The sequence below is a fragment of the Lissotriton helveticus genome, chromosome 8, assembly GCF_964261635.1.
Source record: "Lissotriton helveticus chromosome 8, aLisHel1.1, whole genome shotgun sequence".
NCBI classification, from domain to species: Eukaryota; Metazoa; Chordata; class Amphibia; order Caudata; family Salamandridae; genus Lissotriton; species Lissotriton helveticus.
In genome coordinates this window covers 48,159,855-48,173,458 of record NC_136069.1, presented here as the reverse complement: position 1 = coordinate 48,173,458, position 13,604 = coordinate 48,159,855, and the positions used below count along the sequence as shown (strand labels likewise).

The window sequence follows — 13,604 nt, the reverse complement described above, 5'->3', positions numbered from 1 at the left end:
TTGCTCAGGGCGATGCATACCAGTTCGTATAGGGCTGGGCGTTAGTGCCTCAATTAGCCCAGAGGAGGCTGGAAAGGCTTCTAAATGAAGCTTCATGGCTCTTGCTCATTATTTGGCTGCATTCAGACCATTCAGCCTCAATTATAAAAAGCAAATATCTATTTTTTACTCCTAGCATTTTGAGAATCATTTGTTACAGTGAATATAAAAAACTTCACCTTCACACCATTTCATTTGACTTGTGCTGAGCATATCGTGACTTTTACTTCTGTCCGTTTCGAGTGAATAAGGACTCTCCTTCCGGTCTGTACCAAGCGGATCATGCCTCTGTCTTCTGTCTGCGTCAAGATGATCAGGGCTCTCAATTCTGCCTCTGCTGAGCAGATCAGGATTCCTCCACCTCTCTGTGCAGAACAATTTAGGACTCTCCATTCTGTCCGTCTTCAGAGGATCCTTCAGACGCAGGACAACCTCTCTGCTTGCCGTACACACGTCCAATCTGGAAGCTGTAGCACCTATAAAAAGCAGAAGCTTCTTACTTTGAATACTGCATTAAGCAATTTCACTGAGATTTTATTTGTATGGCGAGTATACATATGCCATCTAACCTATAGAATTGAAGGAAATTCTTTGGTTTATGCCAAAGTGAATGTTCAACTTGCTTATAAATATACATTTGAACAAAGTACAGGTTTCCAGACATTTTATAAAATGCAGAGGCGCAATTCTATGTTAGTATGTATAATGTTATTCTTCACTTCAGAGGATAATAAAGCACAGTATATGGACACACGCATGCAAACACACAGAGATACAAACACACATAGTCTTCCATTCACTTGACACACTTTAATTTGCACTGCAGGGAGTGTACATTTTTAGCACACAAGGGGCCACAAAAACCCTTATGTAATATGCAGTGCCGAGTGGTGGATCCGCTGGAAATGATGGAACTTCCTCCTCTGCCTTGTGTTCAGTGAGGGACATAAAAGAACTGCCCATGTGCATGGAGGAGAGAAAATCTGAAGAATACCTCTGTGGTGTGCCAGTCATTCACAAACCAGCAAATCTTCCTAGATGTCGTAAAGTAGTCAAACCTTATTAATTCCACACTAGTTACTTTAGTTACTTATGCAGACTCTGTCACTCACTCCTCAGTGCCAAGAAGCGTTGAAGAATCCAGTACAATCCAGAAGCCTTAATTAGCACTTCCCCTGGTTGGATGTCTTCATATTCCCACAATCAATCTCCTAGTTACATCCAACTTATTCTGGGTTCGAAAAATCAGAAAATATCAGATCATGAAGTAAACAGAGGGTGATATTCCATGTGCATTTCGTGTAAGAAGCAAGGATGGTGCAGGTCTGTCCTTGTGCGTGTGCGTTCTTGTTTCCGCAAACAAGCATCAATTCGAAAGTTATTTCTCCCCCCATTCTCTGTTAACTCATGCAACATTTGAACTGTTCTCACTCACTTTGTGAAAGGCTGTCGTTGTTGCTTCTATCAGGGTCTTCATCACCCCGAGGGCACAAACCTTCCTTTTCGTTGGATCTTAAGGAAAAGACCGAGTTTGCAATCACAGGGCCTAGTTCAAAATAAAAGGGAATGTGTAAGTGATCGAAAGCTAAGTAGGTCCTTTGCAAAGAGAAAAGGAGTGTACACATAGGGGTTTACAAAGAGCAGGATTAGTGAAATGAAAAGCTATTGGACTTCTTGTGCAATGCCAGTCCTCACCACAATTTATCTTATATATTTATTTTTAAAGTTTTATACAGAGCGAACATGACCCATGAGGGTATCGGAGCGCTTAACAAATGATCAGAAAGAAGAAACATGTATTGTAACAACAATATAATTGAAACCGGTACAGGATGTAGTAGCTCCCTAGCTGAGGGAAGGACCGCCTTAAGGTCTAATCCGACAAATCAAGACCATGATCATAACAGGTGGGTAATAAAAATGGGTGTAGTCAATGTGCCATTTTGGGCGCGGAGAGTAGAGTTCCTTGGTGCTATGGCAGAAATGTCTTCATCAATAGTATTTTAACTTCCTTTTTGAATGATGCAGTTGAGAGATTCAGTCTGATTTCAGCGGGCATGAAGTTCCAAATTCTCGGGTGATACCCGAGGAGGCTCAGTTGTAATTTTCTTCTTATAGAATTTCTGTGGTTTAAACAGTAAAGTGCTGCCACTTCTAGAGGATCTGCGTCCACCATATAGCTCCAGTTTGTGTGCGAGGTATCTTGGAGTGGTGAAGTGCTGGGCATTATGGGTTTTAAGATTTTAAATTGGGAGTGATGTGGTTGATTGTTTTAGTTCCATTAGGGAACCCCTCCAGGTCTCTTGGTCAGATCATTATCTGATCCAGTTCTCTTGGACTATCGCGAGGCCCCCTCCCCCTAAAGCCACGGCTCAAGGTAGACCGTCACAGAAAATAGATATCCCTTCTTTCTCTAGGGCTTTACTAGCTACGTGGCAGACTGTTGCTCCTAATTTAGAAGGAGCGCCGGATAGTCTTGTCAATTGGATCTCCCAAGGGACGGATTCTGTATCTACACCCCTTCCTAATAGATGAGTGAGAAATGCTCCCTCAAAAACCTGGTACTCTGGTAAACTTAGAGATCTCAAGCAGGGATGCAATAAACTTGAACGTTGCTGGAGACTGCAGTATTGTCCCCTGGCTAAAATCGCTCTTCGAAGGGCTCAGAGAGACTACTATGCAGCCATTGGGGAGGCGAAAAATAGCTTCTGTGCGGAGCGCATTGCTAAATCTAACAACAACAGCAAGGACATTTTCTCCATTGTCCAGAGCTTTTTATCACCTTGCGCTGAACATACTGCTCTCCCGGCTTCGTTAAAATGGTGCGAGGAGCGGTCATGTTTTATTACTGAGAAAATACAGACTATTCAAGATAGCCTAGGGATGGGCTCCCCCGAGCAGGCAGAATCCCACACCCCATCCATTTCAGTTCCCATCCCGCCAGCTCCCCCATTGATGGAATTCTCCCCCATTGCTTTGTCCGACACAATGTCTATCCTTAAATCACTTAAGTCGGGCTCTCCCACAGACCCATATCCGGCTAAGCTACTAGCAGGGGTTGCGGGGGTGGTAAATATTATTATTAATTTATCTTTACAGACCGCCACTGTCCCATTGATTTGGAAACAGGCTAAACTGCTGGCACTTTTGAAAAAGCCCACTCTAGATCCCACCAAACTCGCTAGCTACCGCCCTATCTCTCTTCTACCTGCGGTGGCAAAGGTGTGTGAAAAAGCTACCTTTAGACAGCTAGACGCCTATGTCGAGTCATCCGGTGCTCTCCACCCAATAAGGGGGTGCCTGGACGCAGGTGGCAGAGCGGCTCTGATTTTACTAGACCTCTCTGCCACCTTCAATAGAGTGCCCCACCAACAACTACTTGCGGGACTTTCGAATATTGGAGTTACTGGTTATGCCTGGGATTGGCTTAAATCCTTTCTAGAGGATCGCACCCAGCAGGTCTGGATGCCACCTTTTTCGTCGGCACCCAGGAAAATGTCCACAGGGCTCCACTTTGAGCCCTTTGCTTTTGAATATTTATATTACACCCCTGATCTATCTTGCTGAGGAGCTGGGAGCCAAGATCATAGTGTATGCCGATGATACCCAGCTCCTCTTTACCTGGAAGGATAATGACCTGTCCTCGGAAACAGCCCAGAAATGTCTTTCTACTGTCTTCAAATGGCTTGCACCAGCACAACTTAAGTGCAACGAGGACAAGTCGGAGGTCCTCCTGTACGGATCCATCCCTCCTTCTTTTAGGGAGACTCTGTGGCCCTTAGACTACCCTCGGCCCAACTCAGTGGGCAATCCTGCTAAGAACTTGGGGGTCTGGTTTGGTGAGGACCTTGGGTTCTCCGTGCAGATGAAGAAACTTGTGGGGGTATGCTTTGGTACTCTCAAATCACTTAGAAAGTTGTTTCCCTTGTGTTGGACCTGGGGTCTCCAGACCACATAGGGTAGCCTGGCACAGAGTGGGAAGGTCTAACCCAAAGGCAAAAGTGTTAAGCTTGCGTCACACCCTTACAGTAACTCAGCGTCCATCCATTCAAAAATGACACTACACCAGTTTAGAAAAATACGGTTCCCTTTTATAAAAGCTTTTGTATACTTTTGCTTATTTCTTCTAACTGTTTTGTCACTACTCACATTAAGTATTTCTCCCCCAATCAATTCAGCAATACATTGTTTCTTAACTCAATGAGTTCAACACGGCATTAAGTATCCTATAATAAAGGCATTTCCCTGGTTAAACTGACTTGGCACATTAGGCAGCAGAGTCAGTCACCTACAAAGGAAAAAGGAATAACCAATGGGTCCAGATGGTAAATTAATTACTACAACCTGCTTAACTAAAAATTACATCAGGTGATTGACAAAGGGAACTCAGAGTAATCTTTTCCTTCCTCCACTGTAAAAGAAAGGTTAAGCAACAAATTCAGACAATGTCAGTATTAAAATGGGTTCAATGGTCTCTTTCCCACTTTGTCACCCTTCTTCACTTTAATTGTTCCCTTTTATACGAGTCCCGGTGGCTTCCTGGACTCAATCTTCCCTGTCTTGCCAATTCAGTGTTTCCAGTAAATAAATGGGAGTGGGGGGGTGCGGGGGGGGGGGGGCTGCCTTCCGGGACCTTCGGATGTTAATCCCCGGACCCACAGGAGCCCCCCAGTTCCCTTCTTACTTGAAGCCGAAAGTTTTGGATTATTTCCGTTGACACTGCGCAATCGCAGCGGACCGGCTCTCACCACCAGGCTCCCTCTCGGACCAGGCCGAATGTCACCCAAGCCGGCACCGAGGGAAGGTCGCACTGGGTCGGTGGCTCCGTTGGTTTCTCTTCCGTCGGGCTCTGCTTCAAGCCGATTCCGTCGTCTTCCTGGCGATCGGCGTCACTGCGCAGGTGCGCAAGAGTAGCGCGTTAGGCAAATGCCGCCCCTTTCTCCTCAGGCGATCAGTGGCCCTTCTCTGGACCTGCGTGATCGCAGGTTTTTCCTGGCTAGTTCTCCGCCCCCTTCTCCTCAGGCGATCAGTGGACGCTGTACCGGGCCTGCGCAGAATGGCGCCTCCTCAGTTACAGCTGGTTACCCACTCCGCCACGCTACCACAGCAGCCTCCAACCGTCCCTGGTCTCCAAGTCAGAAACGGGCGTAGAGCAGGCGGAACACACCTCAGGGGTCTCGGTTCTCTTCACCAGGGCTACAAAGAGCTGAGGAAGGATCTCCCAGCCGCGCCTCTAAGTGAAGGTGAGGGGAGACTTGATGGACCAAGCGCAGGCGGCAGGTGGGCACAGAGAGCGAGGGGGGGCGGGAAAATAATCAATTCCCTGAATCCTTTCACCAGCCTTGCAGAGTTTCTCAAGGTTTTAGTTAATCCTCAATGCTGGACAGCGGGGCCGACTTTCACACCCCTCCACTCCTTGGAAAGTCTCTCAAACTCACCCCCAAGCTAGGGGTTAGACCTTTTTAACTCGAGCAGACTTCCTGTCCAGGGTCAACAGGAACCCAGTCTAACGGGGTCAGGTCTGCAGGAAAAGGGGGCGGGGATTACAGTAAGGAGGCAACCCTTAAAAGCAGTCCACCTTCTGAATGTCCTACCCCGCCTAGCGCCACAGCCTGTAGTCCAGCTGACCCTCTCTGAATGACAAAATGGCCGCTCTACAGTTGGCCTTTTATACCCCTAGTCCCTAGTGTCCAGAACAGGCCAGAAGGTTCTAGATTCCCCATGTGTGTCTATGGGCCAGTCCCTGAGGTAATCGGTTGTGGCAGTTACCAGCCACCATTTTGTGTAACTAAATTTGCCCTTAGAAAAGGAGGGACTTCTAGGCCTATGAGAAATTTAGAGGGTCAAGAACGCACCTAACCCCTAGGACAACACCAAAAAGTCAAGTGGACATAAAAATGAAAGGTATTGGAAGTCAGAAAAGGGACAAAAATAAATAAATAAGTAGGAGGGACCACCCAAAGGGCTGACAGGTCTAACACCTTGTTACCCAGGTCAGCCAAAGAAATGGTGGCCCCTGCCCTTATTTTGTCATGCATTGACTATGCCAATGCCCTGTACATTGGCATTCAGGTCTACCTGCTAAAAAAAACTACAAACAATACAGAATGCAGCTGCCAGACTTCTGTTGAACATCTCAGGAAGGTCAAGCGTTAGACAGCATCTGCATTGGCTTCCTGTGGCCCACGGAGTGCAATTCAAAGCCCTCACTCTGGTTCACAGAGCCATCTATGGACTAGGGCCAACTTATCTCAGGAAGCGTTTCACCTTCTATGTCCCCAGCAGATCTTTGCGCCCTGCCACGCATCGGCTGGCTGTGGTCTCCCGTTTTCGCAGGATGCGTTTGGGGGGGCCACTCTCTCCCTTCCCATGGAACTGCGGAATACGTAGGACCCTAGGATCTTCAAAAAACAATTTAACACCCTACTTTTTAATATGCCCATTTAAATCTCAGCTCCTCACTTCCCGCGCCGGGACACTCTTGAGTATCTGAGCGCGTTATAAGTGTATTATAACATAACATGAGCCTTGCAGCAGAGTTAAGAGCGGCCCTTAGTGGAGACATCTTGGATCTAGGTAGGCCACAGAGAGTTGCACTTCCATTGTTCAACCTAGAAATCACTAGGGCTTACACAGCAGACTTGAAGTCATTGAGGGGGAGGAAGGGTTTTATTTTTCTTAAGTTGCTTATTTGGAAGTTCGCTCCTTTGGTGGCAGCACTGATGGGCTGCCTGCATGTTCAAGTTCTGCCCTAGAGTTATTCCCAGTGATCTCGTGGAATGTAGAACGTGTGGTAAGCAATTAAGAGCTGTTAGTTGCTTCATCCATTCTTTGAAATCAAGTGATTGTTTGGTAGTGGCGATTATGAGGAATTGCGTTTCGAGAGTGTATAGTTTGAGGTGGTTGCAGGGTCAGCCAGTTTTGGTGTTTTTGTAGAGTTAGGTTGTTTTGGATTTTTTAAAAATAGGGGTACCCTGCCCAGACTTTAGGCAGTCAGGAATAGAGCCTTGAAGTAGTGAGGCATTTACTATCTTAGTCCAAAGTGGGAGTATAGACGATTTGATCCAACTGAAGAAATTCAATTGACAGAAGGTCACTAAAGACATTTGAAGGTTTCAGTATTGCTAGAATTTTGAAAATGGCACTTTCCTCAAAGGGTTTGAATAAGTTCCACAAAAAGTGTTGTTTTGGAGTTGGGGGTGTGCCCAGGGGGACATGGGGGCACAGCTATCTGGGAATGGGGAAGGCTGATACATGATATGCATGTAAGGTGTACTAATGCAGTCCGCAAATCATTTTCAATTTTTTACATCTTTTCAAGGAAGGAGGAGGCAAATTCCACACAGTTTGGCTGCGGACTAGACCCAAATGGGGAAGGTTTAGGTTGGCTATTTAATTGTAATTTGATGAGTTAAAACTGTTTTTTAGTCGGTTTATGGCTTGATCTAGTTGATTTTATTTTTGTGTCGTCCATTTTTTAGGGATATCAAAAACACAGTAGTGCGACAAGCGCTCGGTATGGTACAAAATGGAAGTTATAACATAGTGAAGACATCAATTGGGGGGGATGGGGGAGGTGTATGGAAGTGGGAGGGGAAGAGGGGTAATGTAACAATGTAGAGAGATATATCATCAACATGAACAGTGCAGTAAATCGAACAACTTGATGTAGAACACATGGCTCAGTACAATAAGCATCAGAAGGGTACATTGGTAATTTCCCCCGTTGACAGCTAAGCCAGTGGCTGCAATTTGCAGACGATCTGGGTGAGATGGGGCCGCTAGTCAACGAGGACCTCCGTACAGAGGAAGGTGATATTGAGAGGGGAGGGTGAGAGGGGTGGGAGATTTCCTTGTTGGACTGAGCGGGAGGAGCATCATAAGTCTCAGGCATAGGTGATAGGTATTGAGGGAGGGGGGAAGTAGGGTGTGTTGTGATTAAGGGGGTTGTTCCTTGGGTCGATTTGGGGAGAATGTCAGGCACTGCTGAAGAAGTGATATGGGCAGAATCCCTGTGGAGGAGATTGGTGCACCGGACTGTGAATGCGCAGTGGCGGCTGCCCATGACAGGTAGGGTGAGCAAGTGCCTGCCTAGGTGGCAGATGGTGGGGGAGGGAGCTGGAGGGGAGATGGTGGTGGGTGGTAAGGGGGGAGAGAATAGCGTGGGGGGGTTGGGAAGAATGGCTGGACAGGGGGAGATGGGGAGTGTGGGGGGGAAGGGTTGAAGGGGGACGAGGGAGGAGTGTGTGTGGAGGGGGGAAGGAAAGAAAGGGGGATGTTTGGAAGGATGATCAGGAGTTTCTGTAAGGGATGAGGAAATGGAGAGAGGAGGGAGGCTGAACTGCCCAGCATTCACTGCAATCTGGATAGGTGGGGCAGGGACATCTGCAGAGGACAATAGTGTGGTGCCTCTCGAAGAAAGGGAGCCCATGTCGGAGGAAACAACTCCGCCTGGTCCTGTATGCCATAGATAACACGTTCATGGGACACTGTTTGAATCACCACCATCCAGTCCTCTTGCGAGAGGGGAGTGGGCAACCTCCATTGCCGAAGGATGCAAAGCTTGGCTGTGGATAGCACTGTGTGTAGGAGGCAGAATTGTGGGCAAGTAATGTCCGGGGAGTCTCTGATAATGTGCAGCAGGATGATGGGAGAGGTAGGCATAGGGGCAGGGACCCTCCTAGGGTGTCCCCGATATAGGACCAGAGAGGCTGGATAGAGCGACATTCACTGAGGAAATGGGTAAGGTCACAACATGCTCCTGGACATCTCCAACACCTCGTATGAAGCAGCTTCATAGAGATCCAGGACCACCCATGAAGGGTTTTAAAAAGGCAGAATTTCAGCACGGCCTCAGGGGTGCCCTTGTTCAGGGCCTCTATAACCTCCATCCACTCCTCTTTTTTGACGGAGAGTTGTAAGCAGGCCTGCCACTATGAGCGGAGGTCGTGCAAGGGAGGTTGTGAGAATAGGTGGTTCGTATGTGTGCCATAGAGTCCAAGATCACCCCCTTTTGTTGGCCCCACAGGACAGGTACTCTACTATCGGCGAGGACTGAAGGGCCCACACATCGCCTCAGGCGGTGCTGTAGCTGCAGGTACTGCCAGGCCTGCTGCGGGTGTAACCCAAATTCCTCCCGTAATTGAGCTAAACGTTTCAAGTCGCCGTCCAGTAGCACCTGATCCAGGTTACGTATCCCCACTGCCTTCCATCTGGGCCAATGGAGTTTCTGGCAGTTTAATCAGATGCTGTTGTTCCCACATATCGGTGCCCTGGTGTGTAGACAGTGGTCTACGCGTAGAAGGCGGCGCGCACAGTGCCATGCCTTATGTGTAGCCTGTATAACAGGATGTGGAGGAGGTAGTTGAGGGGTGTGGTCCCGCATAGGGGGCCAATGCCTTCGCCACCGGTAAGGAGTGAGCGTTATGTTGCGACCAACTGCGGGGGTCCGGCGTTTTTGGGAGCAGATAGGAGAGCTGGGAGAGTTAAAGAGCTAAAGAGTAGTAGTTTTCTACAGTCGTTAGGTCCCGGCCACCAAAGTTGCGGCTGGCCATAAGTTTGGACACAGCTAAGCGGGGGCGTCTGGAACCCCAAACGAAGGCCTGTATTCGGGTGTCAATGAGACATAGTGTAGTTAGAGGCACTATGATGGGCAACATTCCCTAGGTGTAGGTAAAGAGCGGCAGTGTAACCATTCTTACCACCTGTAATCGGCCGAACATGGAAAATCCCAGGAGGGACCATTTGTTGAAGTCTGATTTCATCTGCACGATCAGGGGTGTCAGGTTATCCACAAACATTCCTTCCAGGCCTCTGTTAACCAGGACCCCCAGGTATTTAAGCCATGAGGATTTCCATCGGAAAGGATAACCATAGATTGCTCCCTTAGTGGTGCCTAAGGACAGTGGAAGGGCCTCTCTTTTGTCCCAATTCACCTTGTAGCCTGATAGGGCCGCAAAGTAAAGTAAAGTAAAGTCCACATTTGTAAAGCGCACAATCACCCGTAAGGGTCTCTAGGCGCTGGGGGCCGTCGGGAAGATTAAGCGAGCTATTGCCCAGAGTCACATGGTGCTGGGCTAACCTGCCGCCGGAGCCGGGGATCGAACCGTGGTCCCCAGATTCCAGCATCAGTCGCCCTGGCCGCGGCGCCACACCTCTCCCAATGACTTCTAGTAATGCCGGTAAAGGACGCAAGATGTTTTTAAGGATGAGCAGAATATCGTCTGCATATAGATATATGTTAGCGAGGCCACCTGCGATGGGTATGCCCGCTATGAATATAAAGTCGCAGATGGCAGAGGCTCCATTGCCAGAAAGTACAAGAGGGGGAAGAGTGGGCAACCCTGAGGTGTGCCTCTCCGGATAAGAAAGGTATCCGAGAGGAACCCTACGAAGTTGACCTGGGCAATGGAGCAGTCATAAAGTAGGCACACCATGGAGATGAACTGTTTTCCAAGGTCAAAGCGTTTCATAGCGGTGAAAAGGTACTCCCATTAGATTTGATCAGACGCCTTTTCAGCATTTAGTGAGAGGGCTACCGCATCCTCTGATAGGTCCTTGGCAGATCATAGAGGGTGAGCCAGGGTGCGGAGGTGGTTTCTGGAGGAACAGCCTGGGACAAAGCCTGTGTATCAGAAATAAGGGAGGGTATGACCTTGCTCAGCCGTGCTTCCAAGATACTGGCTAATATTTTAATATCCCTGTTTAGGAGGGAGATGGGGCAATAGCTGCCACACCGTAACTGGTCTCTCCCAGGTTTGGGCAGTACCGCGATCACCACTCTGTTAGAGAGAGGTCCTAAAGAGGCCGTCCTTTCAGCCTCTTGTAAGGAGGCATGTGGGGTATCAATTGCCTCCTCTCTGGACCATTTGGAGATTTCCGCGGGGATTCCACCCTCGCCCGGTGCCTTGTGGTAGGGTAACTTGGCGATGGCTGCTGCAATTTCCTCCTTACTAATATCTCCCTGCCTTTATCCGTCAGGTGTGGAAGGTCAACTCCCTTGAGGAATGCTGATATCAGTTCTGTGCTGGCCGTTGCTTCTGAGGTGTAAAGTTGTTCGTAAAATGAGGCAAATTCATTGACAATGTTCTGGATTCGAGTAAGGATGTCCCCGTTAGCAGATCGGATAGCGGGGGTGGCCATTGCAGCCTCCTATTGCCTCAGTTGCGCCGCCAGCAGTCGGACCGCTTTTCCTCCCTGCTCATAATGCCTCCCTTTCAGGCATTGGAGGGCGTATTCAGCATTTGGAGGTGAGGAGGACATTAAGGGCCATGCAGGCTTGCTATAGACGGCCGCGGTTGGGCAATGAGGGGTACATGGGGTAAAGGGGGGTGAGGAAAGCAATCTGACCCTCCAGCTCAGTCCAACCAAGAGACGCCTGTTTGTTGGTCATGGCTGTATCCCTCATCAGCTGGCAGCAAATGGTTGCCTTCACGGCCGCCCACTAGATCCTGTGGGAGTCTGATGTCTTGTTTTCTGCCAGGTAGGCGGACAAATGAGTCCGTAATTGGGTCTTGCTCTGTGGTGAGTAGTATCTCTTATAGTCAAAGGAAAATCCCTGGACTGTTTATCTTTTCTTTGCGTGCATTCGCCTCAGTCAAACCTTACCATTTTCATACAATATCAGACCAACACAAAAATATGACGTTTACAATCTTTCTCATTTTATTAAAAAAGCTTTTGTACTACAAGTTAAAAACAGACAAATGTCTGTACAATATAAAAACAATTGAAAAATGCAGTGATATCAACTCAAATACATGTCAGTCTATACATGTGCAAATTACAGCGGTTAAACAAGTACATTCCTGTATGTCAAAGAGAAAAAGAACATAACATTTTTTAACAAACAATACTTGTCAAAATTATACCCAATGTATGCTTCTAAATTTCAACAAATCAACCTCTGCCCCACCTTGGGTTGGACTATTTCCTATTCTTATTTGAAACTGACCCAGAATCCTCTTATAGATGTCACACATAAATATGCATTAGATGACAACGATCACAGTAACCATAATCCAGGTGTATCTGCTTTCTGATAGGGATCTAGCTGGGTTCTATATTTAAGTGCGTCGACGCGTTTCGGTGTTCACAACCGGTATGTCTACACCTTCATCAGGACTGCTGATGTGTGGGGTTCATCATTTTTTTCTATACCTTTGACTTGCTGTCAGGAGACGATATCCTTGATTTTTATTCTTAGACCCCTGTCGTGATGTGACGGGTGGATCTGCCTTAGTCTGACTCTGCAAGTTTTCACTTATTTCCCTCTCATCCCACAGATGAGCGATTTGTTATATAGTTCTTTTTTTGCAGTATGGAATATTTCTGCTTTTAGTGTTCTTTATGCGTGTTGCATCAGTATTTTCTGATTAGCTTCCTTTTCTGCGTTCTTTTTAACTTGATAAAATTATTTCTTAAAAGTGTAAGAATTCATCCCGGCGAGGTGTAATGTTTTTCTTGTTGTATAACCAAGAACTGGATATGTTCTGGATGTTGGATAAAAGCTGGCGTTCACCTCGTCTGCCTCGTCTTTCCCGCTGTTCGACATCGGACAGCAAGTCAAAGGTATAGAAAAAAATGATGAACCCCACACATCAGCAGTCCTGATGAAGGTGTAGACATACCGGTTGTGAACACCGAAACGCGTCGACGCACTTAAATATAGAACCCAGCTAGATCCCTATCAGAAAGCAGATACACCTGGATTATGGTTACTGTGATCGTTGTCATCTAATGCATATTTATGTGTGACATCTATAAGAGGATTCTGGGTCAGTTTCAAATAAGAATAGGAAATAGTCCAACCCAAGGTGGGGCAGAGGTTGATTTGTTGAAATTTAGAAGCATACATTGGGTATAATTTTGACAAGTATTGTTTGTTAAAAAATGTTATGTTCTTTTTCTCTTTGACATACAGGAATGTACTTGTTTAACCGCTGTAATTTGCACATGTATAGACTGACATGTATTTGAGTTGATATCACTGCATTTTTCAATTGTTTTTATATTGTACAGACATTTGTCTGTTTTTAACTTGTAGTACAAAAGCTTTTTTAATAAAATCAGAAAGATTGTAAACGTCATATTTTTGTGTTGGTCTGATATTGTATGAAAATGGTAAGGTTTGACTGAGGCGAATGCACGCAAAGAAAAGATAAACAGTCCAGGGATTTTCCTTTGACTATAATTGTCGTTAGTACCCTGTTCCCTGGAACTCAGTGGGGTCACCTCTTCCTTGTGAAGTCGTGAGTAGTATCTCTGCCACGGTTTGCAGCCAGGGGAGGAGAGGCCCACGTCGAGGGACAACCGGACGAGTGAGTGGTCGGAGAGGGCGGCTTCCAAGATGCAAGAATCACAGACGAGCGTCAACACGGAGTGAGAGACTTGGAAGTAGTCCAGTGTGGACTGGGTACCGTGGACAGGAAAGTGTATTCCTTCTTTGTCGGGTGGCAGAGGCGCCAATGATCCATGTAGCCATGGTCCGAGGCGATCTCTCCCAGCAGGGCTCTGCCCCAGTCATTCCCCCTGTCCAGGGGTCCCATCTTGTCTAGTACCGCGTC

At 47.3% G+C, this 13,604-nt stretch overlaps 1 pseudogene across 1 annotated transcript in view; it reads right to left on the bottom strand.

Annotated features, from left to right (window-relative positions):
• LOC144772337 (uncharacterized) overlaps positions 1–13,604 on the bottom strand; it is a 153,567-nt pseudogene that overhangs the window by 107,803 nt on the left and 32,160 nt on the right. The window contains exons 3-4 of the transcript XR_013599718.1: positions 1,475–1,585; positions 219–515 (exon numbers count right to left, since the gene is read on the bottom strand). The product of XR_013599718.1 is annotated as an uncharacterized LOC144772337 (transcript). The remainder of the gene's footprint in view (positions 1–218; positions 516–1,474; positions 1,586–13,604) is intronic.